The 14323-nt window shown below is 44.4% G+C and overlaps 1 long non-coding RNA gene across 1 annotated transcript in view; it reads left to right on the top strand.

The window, feature by feature from the left end:
• LOC308596707 overlaps positions 1 to 13655 on the top strand; it is a 30587-nt gene extending 16932 nt beyond the window's left edge. Inside the window, exons 2-3 of the long non-coding RNA XR_014012674.1 lie at positions 10832 to 10887; positions 13085 to 13655. This is a non-coding gene — a long non-coding RNA (uncharacterized lncRNA). The remainder of the gene's footprint in view (positions 1 to 10831; positions 10888 to 13084) is intronic.
• Positions 13656 to 14323: the final 668 nt, after the last annotated feature.

The following is a 14323-nucleotide window of genomic DNA, read 5'->3' as shown; positions in this document are numbered from 1 at the left end:
CCGCTGACTGTCTGGCCAGAGTGGTGCATGCTCTAGTTATCTCCCGCTTGGACTACTGCAATGCGCTCTACGTGGGGCTACCTTTGAAGGTGACTCGGAAACTACAGCTAATCCAGAATGCGGCAGCTAGACTGGTGACTGGGGGCGGCCGCCGAGACCACATAACACCGGTCTTGAAAGACCTACATTGGCTCCCAGTACGTTTCCGAGCACAATTCAAAGTGTTGGTGTTGACCTTTAAAGCCCTAAACGGCTTCGGCCCAGTATACCTGAAGGAGCGTCTCCACCCCCATCGTTCTGCCCGGACACTGAGGTCCAGCGCCGAGGGCCTTCTGGCGGTTCCCTCATTGCGAGAAGCGAAGCTACAGGGAACCAGGAAGAGGGCCTTTTCGGTGGTGGCGCCCGCCCTGTGGAATGCCCTCCCATCGGATGTCAAGGTGATGGACAACTACCTGACATTCAGAAAACATCTTAAGGCGGCCCTATTCAGGGAAGCTTTTAATGTATGATATTTTAGTGTTTTTGGTTTCTGTGGAAGCCGCCCAGAGTGGCTGGGGAGGCCCAGCCAGATGGGCGGGGTACAAATAATAAATTATTATTATTATTATTATTATAGAAGGCAGCTCTGTTTAGGGAAGCTTTTAATGTTTAACGGACTACTGTACTTTAATATTTTGTTGGAAGCCACCCAGAGTGGCTGGGGAAACCCAGCCAGATGGGAGGGGTATGTATGTATGTATGTATGTATGAATAAATAAATAAATAAATAATCCCCAGCAAGGGGTGGGACAAGAACACTCCCATTTAGGCAACAAGGGTGTGATCTTAGGTAGACCAGGTAGCTTGCAGCATGGCTCAAGCTATCTGGATTCCTCTTCTGCTCCTTCATCTGTGTACTTTGGTGGAACCTTCATAGCATTCTGGAACATCATTGTTGAGGGACTGGGACCAGTCTGCCATTCCACACATACAGACCTTCCTGGTTGTAACATCTCCAACAAAAGACAGTGGAGTCCACTGTTCTTTTCTGGGAAAAGGAGGCAACGTGTAAGTTCCTTTGAGAGGAAGGCAGCAAGGAGCAATTGAGTTTCCTTACAACTTTTAGCCCGGCTCATGCATGACTTGCATGTAGGCCACACAGTAGCAACCAGTGTGGTGTGTGGAGGAGCTGGAAAGGTACCTCTCTGACACCAGCATCACTGCAGCTTACCTGCATGGGGTGGCACAGGGTTGTGGTGAGGTCAGGGCTGAGCAGGTGAACCTACTGGTATGCCCACACAACCTCAAGTTCACTTTTTCCCTGCCTCATCTCCATCCAGGCAAGCTGTGATGGTGACTCTGTAGCTTTGTTGTTTAGTCGTGTCCGACTCTTCGTGACCCCATGGACCAGAGCCCGCCAGGCACTTCTGTCTTCCACTGCCTCCCGCAGTTTGGTCAAACTCATGCTGGTAGCTTCAAGAACACTGTCCAACCATCTCGTCCTCTGTCGTCCCCTTCTCCTTGTGCCCTCCATCTTTCCCAACATCAGGGTCTTTTCCAAGGAGTCTTCTCTTCTCATGAGGTGGCCAAAGTATTGGAGCCTCAGCTTCACGATCTGTCCTTCCAGTGAGCGCTCAGGGCTGATTTCCTTAAGAATGGATAGGTTTGATCTTCTTGCAGTCCATGGGACTCTCAAGAGTCTCCTCCAGCACCATAATTCAAAAGCATCAATATTTCGGCGATCAGACTTCTTTATGGTCTGCAGAATATGTAGCTCTGCAAAATATGAAGCGAACCTGGAATCCCATGTCATGGAATTCTACTCACTATTGATCCAGAGCAGATTCCAATGTATAGTTAGCAGAGTAAAAACTTAAACACGTTGCAGGATTCCCCCAAAACAGACCAGAGGCAATTATATTTCATCCAGAAGAGCTTTACTGCTACTGAAGGCAAATGAACATAATGGTCACAAAGCCAATATATTCAGGATTGGCACCATTCATAAGAAATCCAGTTGCAGCAGACTTAACTTAAACTTACAATAACTTATAATAGGTCTGACGCTAAGCATACTATGTGCAGAACACCACATCAGAAGGAAGCGAGATAGAAAGAAAAAGTGAAACCTAGGCCTTACTTTTATAGTCAGCATGACCTTGACTGAAAGAGATAGCAGAACAAGTTTAAACCAGCTGTACTCAGCTTCTCTGAAAGAATAACCCGAACAACATGAACCTTCTGCTTGTTTCTTTCACACAAAGACGCTTCCGGAAGCTTCCAGAACCCTCTTGAATTAATTAGAACAGGAAAGATCTCTAAACATCAGATCAATACTTTCTGCACTAAGAAATGCAAATTGACACCCATCATCTCGTCTTCTTTCAACTGGATGTCATCAACAGTTGTCTCTTTCTTTTTTTTTGCAAGACTAAGTTCTAAGACATAAATCATAATTAAATAAAAGCATCATTAAACGAGGAGGGGGAGAACCATGTATGCCACCTTGAGCTCCTTGGGGAAAAGAAGGTGGGAAATAGATGCAATAAATACACATATGCACAGACATAATTATAGGCATATATCATTATTATATAATTATTGAAAGGGTCTTTTTAACCACTTGCAGGGAAAACAAAGAGCCTTTTAAAGTAGCTTTGTTTAATGATTTGTTCTATTGCATATTTTCTCTTGTGGTTCACCACTGCTATTTATATTCTGGCTTGTAAGCTACCTTTGAGTACACTTGCCATCTGTTGGCCTGTTCACAAACAGAGCTCCTTCTTGCATTCTGCATCACAATGCCACAATACATTAACACCAGTTTTTGTTTTTTTTTTTAAAAAAAGAATTGATCTATGCATCCTATTACCCTGCTGTGATTGATACATACATCTGCGATAAGTCTGCATGAAAATTTGTAAGCGCTTGTATGCAAAATTCTCCTGTTTTATATGCAAATAGGCCTGGTATATGCAATTGTCCCTTGACATAATGCATTTATGAATGCTATATTCATGAATATGCACATTTTAATTGTACTTTTCGCTAATGTGCACCTTTTTGCATACTTTATTTGGTTGGGCATCTTTACAAAATTACAAAATTCAGATAAATGTTGGGCAGGTGCTAAACTGAGTCCCGTGGTAGTTCAGCAGCAAAATTCAGCTAAAAATGTTGCATCTCAGTTTGTCCACTAGTTCCAAAATGTTGTGTCTCAGTTTGACCACTAGTTCCAAAAGCACAAATTTGGTAGGTTTACAGTAAGATAAAAACTGGACAATTTCTCCCATATCCCTAATCAGAGGTGGTGATTTATTTGGGCGCATGGCAGCTCTGATACATTGCTGAACCTCACAAAACTGCAGCAAACACCTTTCCCCTAAACCAGTAGCTATAACTGACAGCTCTCTTTTCCAACCCCTGCCTTTTTAGGAAGTGATAGCAAAGTTTGACAGCTAATCAGGATTAAAAGAGAAGGAAAGCACTGAAGAGTGTCTGGCACTTCCTGTTTCTGTAGTGACCTTTCTAAGCTTAATAGCTGCAGGACTTCCTGCAGGTTCTGCGCCTCCAGACCTCAGTGGCTCAGCTTGTCGCAATAACGTTTTGTACTTCCCACTTCCAGAATGATCAATAACGCTACGCAGACTCTTTTTTAGCACTTTTACTTCAAGCTTTCTCATGCAGCTTGAAGTTCTGAGGTGACCTAGAAAAAGGCAGGAGGGATGAGCAATCCCTTCCCCCCCCCCCATCCCCACCTTTTAAAATAATGCTTTTAGGGCAGGAGGGAGATTCTCTGTGTTATTTAGCCAAACTAATTTGCTCGTAGCTTGCTTTCATTTCTGACAGTTAGTTGGCATTTTCTGGAGCGCATCTCCAAAGGTAATTGTTGTGCTTCGAGGGACCTTTCCTTGGCCCTCTTCATCTCATCACCTCAGGTGATGTGAAAAACAAAGAAGCAGCTTGCTGTTAAATAATAATTTTTAAGAGCATTTTTTTTAAAAAAAGGATTCTCTTTAGGGTGGAAGGAAACAAAGCTTCACTGAGAATAGAGTATATGATTTTTTTTGTTCCACTGTAGGAAGAAAAGCTACCTTCTCTGATGGGAAAGAAACAGATTATTCGTTTTCAGTGGCAAGCAAATGTTTAGAAGAATGGAATTGGGATGTTATGTGTGGAAGCCTTGTTCAATGAAGAAAGCACACATCATATATTTGAAGCATATCCAAAGTTTGTCAAGCGTACTGAGAATTGCAGCTTTCTGAGGAGTATAGTTCCCAGTATTTGAGCTTTTTGCAGGTTGCTTTAAATCAGGCTTCCTCAAACTCGGCCCTCCAGATGTTTTGAGACTACAGTTCCCATCATCCCGGATCACTGGTCCTGCTAGCTAGGGATCATGGGAGTTGTAGGGCAAAAACATCTGGAGGGCCGAGTTTGAGGAAGCCTACTATAAATGTATGGTGTGTACATTATGGGTTAACCCATTTAGGATTGCACTATACAAGGTACATAAGCACCATATAGTTATGTCAGTAAGAGCCATATAGTAAAGTTCATATAGATCTGCTTGTGTTTTTCACTTTCCCCCTCCCGATATTACCATCACATCATAGGGAGAGCAGGGCTGAATCTCTTGGCTCCACCACCTCCATCATCTCTCTCACTGGCTTCATCAACATTCACATGTTGGGAAGGGAACCATTGAGCAGGGAGCCCATAGAGGCTGCTCATGTGATTTAGAACCCTGACCTTCTAGGACAAAAAGTCTCTCCAACAGCACCCAAAAAAGGTCTCTGCGAAATCCACAATGTATCAGAGACAGTTTATTCTTCCTGCTCAGTTCCTGTTTGAAATTGCTCAGCCTCTCCTACATTGAATACCTACCCCTCAGTTAACCATGTCCACATTTCCTTGGATAGCAAGGAAGACACTGCGGTCTCTTCTGAATGGAAGAGAGGTGCAGAGAGCTTATCTTCAGAAGCAAGTGAGGTGCTGCCTGATATAGAAGCTGAACTTGGGGGGCGTGGGTGTCCACAGGCCATTTTGTGGTCCTCTTTTTTGCTCCTTTGAGTGTGGCAGCCATTTTGTGTTATGCCAGTTCCTCACAGCGGCCAAGAGGGAGTGTAACCCTATCTTCAGAGGGAGTGTAACCCCATCAAGAGCAGGCAGCCTTTCATCCATCTAATCTAGAGAATCACCCACTAACAGTGCCTTAGTCTTATCTGGACTGAGCTTCTGTTTATTGGCTCTCATCCAGTCCATTACTGAAGCAAGACAATGGTTCAGCACATCCATTGCCACGCCTGCAGATGTAAAGGAGAAGTAGACCTGTGTGTCATCAGCATATTGCTGATAACATACACCTAATCTCCAGATAACCCCACTCAGCGGTTTCATGTAGATGTTAAGCAGCTTGGGGAGAGGGATTCAACCTTGAGGAATGCCACATTGAAGGCTCCATGGGGCTGAAGAACACTCCCAAGGCATCACCCTCTGGAAATGACCAAGTAGGACTGGAACCACTGCAAAGTGGTGCTACCCACCCCTAACTCAGACAGTCATTCTAAAATGTTGTTGTTGTTGTTGATGATGATGATCTATTGAATTTATATATCAAAAACCACCAAGGGGTCAAGGAGAAATAACAAGGACACATCTCCCCTGTTTCTCCCCTGACAGAGGGTGACCAAAGCAATTTCTGTGCCAAAACCAGGACGAAACACCGATTGAAATGGATCTAGACATACAATTTCCTCCAACAGCACCTGAACCTGGTCCATGAGCACCCGTTCAAGAACCTTGTCCAAGAAGGGGAGATTGGCAACTGGTAATTACTGAGATTTTCCAAATCCAGGGAGGGTTTCTTGAGGAGTGGTCTTACCTCTGCCTCCTTCCAACAGGCAGGGACCACTCCCTCTTGCTGTGAGGCATTAATCAACTCCCTGGCCCAGCCAGCTGTTCCCTCCCTGGCTGCTTTTATCAGCCAAGAGGGGCAAGGGTCCAGAGCACAAATGGTCACTCTGACAAAGCCCAGTACCTTGTCCACATCTTACTAACTGAAACCCATCCAACATAACAAGACTAAACAGTGTTCTAGACACGTCTCGAGATTCATCTGCTGTTTGTTTGTTTGTTTATTCAATTTATATATTGCCCTTCATTGTAAAATCCCAGGGCAGTTCACAGAATAAAATATAGGACAGTGCTCCTTTAAGGTAAAGGTAAAGGGACCCCTGACCATTAGGTCCAGTCATAGCTGACTCTGGGGTTGCGGCACTCATCTCGCTTTATTTGCTGAGGGAGCCGGCGTACAGCTTCCGGGTCATGTGGCCAGCATGACTAAGCTGCTTCTGGTGAACCAGAGCAGTGCACGAAAACGCCATTTACCTTCCCGCCGGAGCGGTACCTATTTATCTACTTGCACTTTGACATGCTTTCGAACTGCTAGGTTGGCAGGAGCAGGGACCAAGTAACGGGAGCTCACCCCGTCATGGGGATTCGAACCGCCGACCTTCTGATTGGCAAGTCCTAGGCTCTGTGGATTAACCCACAGCGCCACCCGCGTCCCTGCTCCTTTAAGAGCATGCATCAAAATTTTTAGCTTGCCCAGAAAAGCTTCTCCAGCTGCAAAAGAAGTTAATTTCTGCATAGTGTGACATTCTTTTTTATTATTACTGAGTGTTGGGCTTGTTTTGTTTTGTTTTGTTATTAAAGTTGGCCTTTGTCTTTCTCTCTCTCTTTTTGGCTAAGTCATCAATGCTGCCCTTTGCAAGAGTTGTCTCTTTTTCAATTCTGCAGTCTCTCACACAATGCAAAAGTGCAGGCTTTGCAAGAGATGAGATGGGCAGTGGCTGCACTGCAACTCGTATAAGTGAATGCCAACAGGTAATAATAGTGATTGGCACCTTTGCTTTTCAGGCCCACAAATGTAAGCTCTGATAGAGTGTGCTGAGGCTGGGCGTTTACTGAAGACAAGAAAAGGTTCGTGAAAGTTAGCAATTAGTTTATAATAATGTGCAGAAAGCTTTTGGATACATTTAGTAGCTGAAAAGAAATGAAAGAGGGATTTGACTTCCAGTCTTGGACAGAGCCTGGTTTACACCTCTGGAAACTTCACTGGACTTCTAATGAGGATTTGCACATGTGGAGGCATCACCTCATACAGCCCTAGGCACCAGGAGGAGAGAAGGACCATATGCTTTGATGGGAAGCATTGAAGATCAGTGCAAGGCCCTAGGTGCTGCATGTAAAAGCATCTGCAAGACACTACTAAACCTTGGGTTACGTAAATACAATCCTGGTAACACCACACACAACGTAACAGGCTGTTTTTGACTATGTAATTTCTATTTCAAACACAATTCAACATATAATATCTCACAAAGCATAATTCCATAGACCAACACATCATTGACATATCCTAAATTGGCATATTGGCAATAACCACAATATGGTATGCTTATCTTATGGTGTTCCATGTATCGCTGCTTTGAGGATTCTAACATTCCTTGTATGTAGATATCAGATCAGATGGATAACTTGAAGGTATAGCATGACAAGGATGATTGGTTATTGCCAATATGCCAATTTAGGAACCGAATGGACTTTATCTCCTGACCATCCATTGGACTTTAATTTCTCTTGATATGTTCTGTTTGCATGATGTGTTGGTCTATGAAATTACACTTTGTGAGATATTATACGTTGAATTGTGTTTGAAAGTTCTGTTCCATAGTCAAAAACAGCCTGCTACGTTGTGTGTGTTGTTACCAGCATGTAAAAGCATCTGCAAGTAGCTCTAGAGAGAAATGAAGCCCTGAAGAGTCACTTCCAGTCAATGTAGACCATGGATAGGCAATCTTTGATCCTAGGGTCATTTGTGGACCTTAATCCCATTTCAAAAAGCATCTACAAATTATCAATTCAGACCTTTGGCAAGAGTGAGCTGTCCCTCACCCCACTGGCTGCTGGGTGGGGAGAGGGAGGGAGGGAGGGAGGGAGGGAGAGAGAGAGAGAGAGAGAGAGAGAGAGAGAGAGATGGGTTGCCACTTATACTGAAGTGATTGCAACTGATGAGCTATAAATGAACCAAAGAAAGTTCAGCTATGAAACCTTCCTTGGATTTCTGTGTGCTCATTCTTACTGGCAGCAGCTTAATTAAATAATAGCATCAATGCTCAAAGAATGTAATTAATGAGTGGCAACATCCAAGTGTACCCTAACACCCCATAAGAGAAGTAATACCACATTACCATGTGCAGAGTGGATTGCCAAGATAATATTAAATCCATCTTCTGAGATAGTCTAAGTACACCAATATTGCTTGACTCTCAGGTGGTCCTTATCAGCAGTTGAACAGCAACAAAAACATCCAAAATGACTATCAAGAGATGGTAAGTGGCAAATGAGTGGCTCTTGGGCGATAAGAGTTTAAGATAGCTAGAACAATGGGCTATCCATTTCCAAAGTGCAGCTCAAAACATGCTCTGTCATATGTGAAGAACTCCTTGTCCAAGAAAACAAACCAACCAGACAAAAGCCTTTCAAAAACGTCCACAGTTTCAATGCATTTGGTGACAGCCAGGCAATATGAGACACCCACGAGCCCCATTGATTTAAGTGGGTGGTAAACATAACATTCTTCTATTGAAACCAGTGTTTAAATTGGCTGTCTTGCTCGCTCACTTGCAAAAACAAAACCCCTCTGTGATTTTTAATGGCTCTCGAAGATCCACTTTAAGATGGTGGTTAACTGTTGCTGCTTTCATCCATCTGTCTTGGGAGACAATGGAGAAGTGCAGCTTTGAGGGTGAAACAAACTGTTGGAAGGTTATGGCACCTGTTGTGGTTATAGAGACCAATATGGGAGAGATATGTTTTGTTGCAGTTGGGGCACACAAAGGCGCCTGGTCATGCTGCTGCAGATGCACCATATTGTTTCTTCTCTGTGTGCTCCTCGCAGCAATCATTCCTCCTCTGGCCATTGCTGTGGATACACAACCCAACTGTCTCCAGGCACTACAGTGATCTGCAAGGAATTCCCACATTGCAAGATTGATATTGCCAGCCTCCATGTCATGTTTGCAGACATCTTTGTAATGCAGAGTTGGTCAGCCAACAGGCCTGGTGCCTGAAGCCAGCTCCCCATAGAGCACATCCTTGGGGTTCCTGACATCTTCCATTCTGTGCACATGACCAAGCTAGTGTAGATGTCACTGAAACAGGAGTGAGAACATTCTGGGAATATGGGCTTGGGAGAACACACCTTTGTTTGAGACTCTGTCCTGCCATGTGATTCCCAAAATCTTCCTGACACAACACACGTGGAAGACATTGACAGACCCTCCAATTATCCCAATTTTCCAGGGACAGTCCCGAATTTACAAAAACCATCCCAATTTCTGATTTGATCCAGGAACGTCCTGCTTTTCCTTAAGGTAAAGGTGACCCCTGACCATTAGGTCCAGTCGTGGCTGACTCTGGGGTTGCGGTGCTCATCTTGCTTTATTGGCCAAGGGAGCCGGCGTACAGCTTCCGGGTCATGTGGCCAGCATGACTAAGCCGCTTCTGGCGAACCAGAGCAGCGCATGGAAACACCGTTTACCTTCCCGCCGGAGCGGTACCTATTTATTTACTTGCACTTTGATGTGCTTTTGAACTGCTAGGTTGGCAGGAGCAGGAACCGAGTAATGGGAGCTCACCCAGTCGTGGGGATTCGAACCGCCAACCTTCTGATCAGTAGGTCCTAGGCTCTGTGGTTAACCCACAGCATCACCTGCGTCCCGCTTTTCCTTAGGATGTCTCTATTTTCACTGGAGTAATGTTGGAGGGTGTGTGTTGAGGCTTTCAATAGTCAATGGACAAAGATGATGGGAACTGTAGTCTAACAACTACGGAGAGCCACAGGTTCTCCACCCCTACCCTAGGGCAGTATCCACCTAAATCATAATCAAGAGTATGTGCTTGCTCTGTGTTTAATGATATATATCACCTCTATTTTTTGTGCTGCATATACCAACTTTTTCATCATTGGAATCAACTGTGTGACGCGGTAGCTAAAAAAGCCAATGCAATTTCCTGCTTGGCAGGGGGTTGGACTCGATGGCCCTTGTGGTCTCTTCCAACTCTATGATTCTATGATTCTATGATTCTATGAACTGATGAAATGATGGGCATTTTCAGTGTCACTCTCCGCCTTTCAAGATATTGATTGGCTTTTAGCATGTGGTCATAAAAACCATGTACCGATTTCAGAACAACCCTGATGGGAGAAGGAGGAAAACCCCAGATCTCTGTGGAAATAGATGTAAATGATCAAGGTCAAGAAAAGCATTAACCATGAAATGTAACCAACTCTCTCTGAAACATTTATATTTTAATTATGATTCTTCAAGAGTCAAGATTTTTATGTGCAGATAAATCTTGGGTGACTATAAGGATTGGAAATTTCAGCAGCACTCTGGTAAAAAGCAAGATATTTCTCCATGAATTTGTCTCTTGGCCTACTGGCATGAGCTCCAGAATTGACCTAAACCCAAATGAGTGTGGGATGTGATCAAACGTAGATATTTCTGGACAACCAGAGCTTGCTAAACTAGTCCTAATGGGCTTTCAGAATGGCTCACAACAAAAGTGATTGTGCATCACTACAGAAAATGCAGAATAAGGAAGGCCCTTGCAGGTGAGGGGTGCATAGCATTATAGGACGATATATTCTACAGAGTGATTGAGGAGATTATCTCCTATCTGCAGGATGAATTAGTACAATTCATTCTGCCACCTTATATCGTGCTGCATGTGTACAGATTCCAAGAAGGTGATTGTTCCTTTTCTAACCTTTACTCTTATACAGGAGATTCTGTGATAGCGTCACAGAGGACATATGAAGAAAACAAAACAAAGGTCCAGGTATGTAGGATAAATGCAGTTCTCCATGAGTTGCGTATCAGAGTTCTGAGCCAGAAGAGGAAAACTGTTACCATGTAAATAAGGTAAGGTAAAGGTAAAGGGACTCCTGGCCATTAGGTCCAGTTGCAGACGACTCTGGGGTTGCGGCGCTCATCTCGCTTTACTGGCTGAGGGAGCCGGCGTACAGCTTCCAGGTGATGTGGCCGGCATGACGAAGCCGCTTATGGTGAACAGAGCAGCACACGGAAATGCCCTTTACCTTCCCGTCGGAGCGGTAACTATTTATCTACTTGTACTTCGTGCTTTCGAACTGCTATGTTGGCAGGAACTGGGACTGAGCAACGGGGGCTCAACCCGTCGCAGGGATTTGAACCGCTGACCTTCTGATCAGCAAGCCCTAGGCTCTGTGGTTTACGGTATCATAAGTCAAATATTTGTTAGGCTTGTAATGCTGGCTGCCTTCAAAATGTTGCTGTAGCACAGTGGTGTCCAAACTCAGCCCTCCAGCTGTTTTGGGACTACAACTCCCATCATCCCTAGCTAACAAGACCAGTGGTCAGGGATGATGGGAATTGTAGTCCCAAAACAGCCGGAGGGCCAAGTTTGGCCACCATTGCTAGCTGGAGGGGGCGGTTGCTGCTTCCCTCCCCAGCTGTGCCCCCTGTTACAAACCACTGCGATAAATTTTTATGATGCGACAGCACATCAATATTTTTTATAAATAAAATAATTCTAAAATAGTAGATCTCGAAGTGCAAAATATAGGATGCATCTTAATGCATATTCCAATAACTTCAGTTTTGGTAGTGAGCTCACCACGCCCAGTCACTACTGAGCCCATGTTTGAGAGTGTCTAATCTGAAAATGATTTCCGGCTCAGGAGCTGTTGTTGGCAGTGTCACACTGATTGACAAATCAGCCCTGCAGGGGGGTGGACTAGATGACTCCCAGGGTATCTTCCAACTCTACAGTCTTATGATTCCAGGATATGTGAGGATCCTCTGCCAGAAAACATTCAACATGCTCATCTCTTGGTTGGAGAGGAGACAAATTCTTCATCTGCCTTAGAATCCTAGCCTTCCTTTGAATTTCAGGATGCTTCTTGTGTCGTGTCCAATAATTCCCAGGGATAATTTTGAAATTAGATAGATAGATAGATAGATAGATAGATAGATAGATAGATAGAGTGATCTATGGCTATTTCTCTTCCAGTTATCCTGGAAGCAGCAGGTAGATAGAAGCACACAGGAAACGGAACTAACACTTTTATTTATTTATTTCATTCTGTTAAGATGATGGTTTTGCAGTGCTAATTATTGAAATGTGGGGTAGAAAATAAAACTCCTCACAATGTGACAGGCTTCCTGATCTCAATGATTAATGCAAACTCACTTCTGGAAGAAGAGATGCAGCTGATGTTCTCCATTGTGTCTGTCTGCACATTCTATATTAATCTGTTGCATTACAATGAAGTGCTCTACTGATCAGTAACAAATTGGTATGACGACACTTCTTTTAATAGCTCTGTGGTTTTTGTAATCCTGCAAAATGAAATGGCAAAGAGTCAGTGCAAGCAGACAGGAGTATTAGCCGCAACATTGATTTATTCAGTAATAGAAAGAAACAGATCTTATTTTGAAGTCTGATCGGGACCTTAGAGTGAAAAGAGAGTTCAGCTCTCTTTGAAATGATGAGAGGAACACCTAAATGATTACCTTTGCAAGCATTCCCCCCTGTAGTGTATCAAGGTATTTAGGCAGCTGAGGTCGAGGATTATGTGTATATCCTTTCCCCAACCTTACTTAAAGCCACAATCACTTTATTACTCAATAACTGAAGGGTTTTTTCAATAAAAAAAATATTTGACAGTGATGTCACAGCAACATCATTTTTTCAGTTGAAGCAATTCCAATTAAATGATGTTATTATTAAAAAAATGTGCTGTTTTTAAATTCAGTGATAGTTTCCCCCCATACATCCAGCTGATGCCAAAGCATGTTCCTTCAGAAGAACAGTATTTTATTCACTAGACAAGATGCTTTAAAAAAAGGATTCTAAATATTGAAACATGGCGAATCCTCATATAGAAAATCCAGAATCAAAATTAAGGAACAAAATGTCTGAGTCTCTCTCTCTCTCTCTCTCTCTCTCTCTCTCTCTCTCTCTCACACACACACACACACACACACACACACAGCCACAGGGAATCTCAATAGGGAACATGTCTACACTATGCGAGGAAGATGGGGTTAATCATTTATTTGCTTCCACATAAGAATAGCTCCCCCCCCCCACTACTTTATGTCCCAGGTGGAAAAAGGTCATAGGACCACAGGAAACATACTCTCCAACATTTCTCCAATGAAAATAGGGCCGTCCTATCCAACAACAACAGCAACATTTATATTTATACCCCACCCATTAGACTGGGTTGCCCCCAGCCACTCTGGGCGACTTCCAACATTTATTAAAACATAATAAAACATTAAACATTTAAAAACTTCCCTATACAGAGCTGCCTTCAGATGTCCTCTAAAGGTTGTATGGTTACTTATTTGCCTGGCTCACATAACTCCATACCCTCCAGCATTCTCCTAATGAAAAGTGGGATATTCCAGGATCAGATCCGAAACTAGGATGGCTTCTGTAAATCCAGTACTGTCCCTAGAAAATAGGGAAAGTTAGAGGGTCTGCTTGTAGCTTGGTATTGTCTATATCAGGAGTCAGCAAATTTTTTCAGCAGGGGGCCGTTCCACTGTCCCTCAGACCTTGTGGGGGGCCGGACTATATTTTTGGGGAAAAAATATGAACGGTTTTCGCCCACCTGCAAAGAGGCCTGAAGATGCTTCGCTTTACCTGTCCCAGTTGTCGTCCCAGTAGCCGCAGTTGGGCTTCTCCAGCCAGCCAGCTGCCGTGGAAGGGTAGGAGGCTGCGTTGGCCAGTGAAGACAGAAGCAGTATCTCCAGTGGAGGAGCCGTGGATGGAGGTAGGGGAACCGGGGTGTCACCGGAGCTTTAACCCACTACCTGCTGCTGCTGCTTCCTGAGAGGCACCGTGGAGAAGAAGACAGAGCCGCCCGCCAACCCGCAAGCGGCTACCTTGGCCTCCGCAACAACCCGCCTGAATGTCATGGGAGGAATGAAGGAAGGAGGTGGGCAGTGACGAAGGAAGTGTGCAAGGAAGCGGTGCAGGAAACAGGCACGGAGAAGGAAGGAAGGGCGGACTGAGGGAGAGGGAGGAGGAGCAGGAAGAGAATGCAGCAGAAGTTGGCAGCCGAGGTCACATGCCCCCTTCACGGTGCTGCCCTGCTGAGGCGGGCAGGTGGGCAAGCCAACTCCCACCGTCAATGGAGCCTGGCATGGGACAAGATTGCTCTGTCCCTGAGGAGAAAAGTGCCGCCATGTGAGGGAGAGGGAGAGGGAAAGAATGCATGCGC

Source organism: Podarcis bocagei (assembly GCF_964188305.1).
Source record: "Podarcis bocagei genome assembly, chromosome: 10".
Lineage (NCBI taxonomy): Eukaryota > Metazoa > Chordata > Lepidosauria > Squamata > Lacertidae > Podarcis > Podarcis bocagei.
This window is presented reverse-complemented; position numbering and strand designations above follow the sequence as displayed.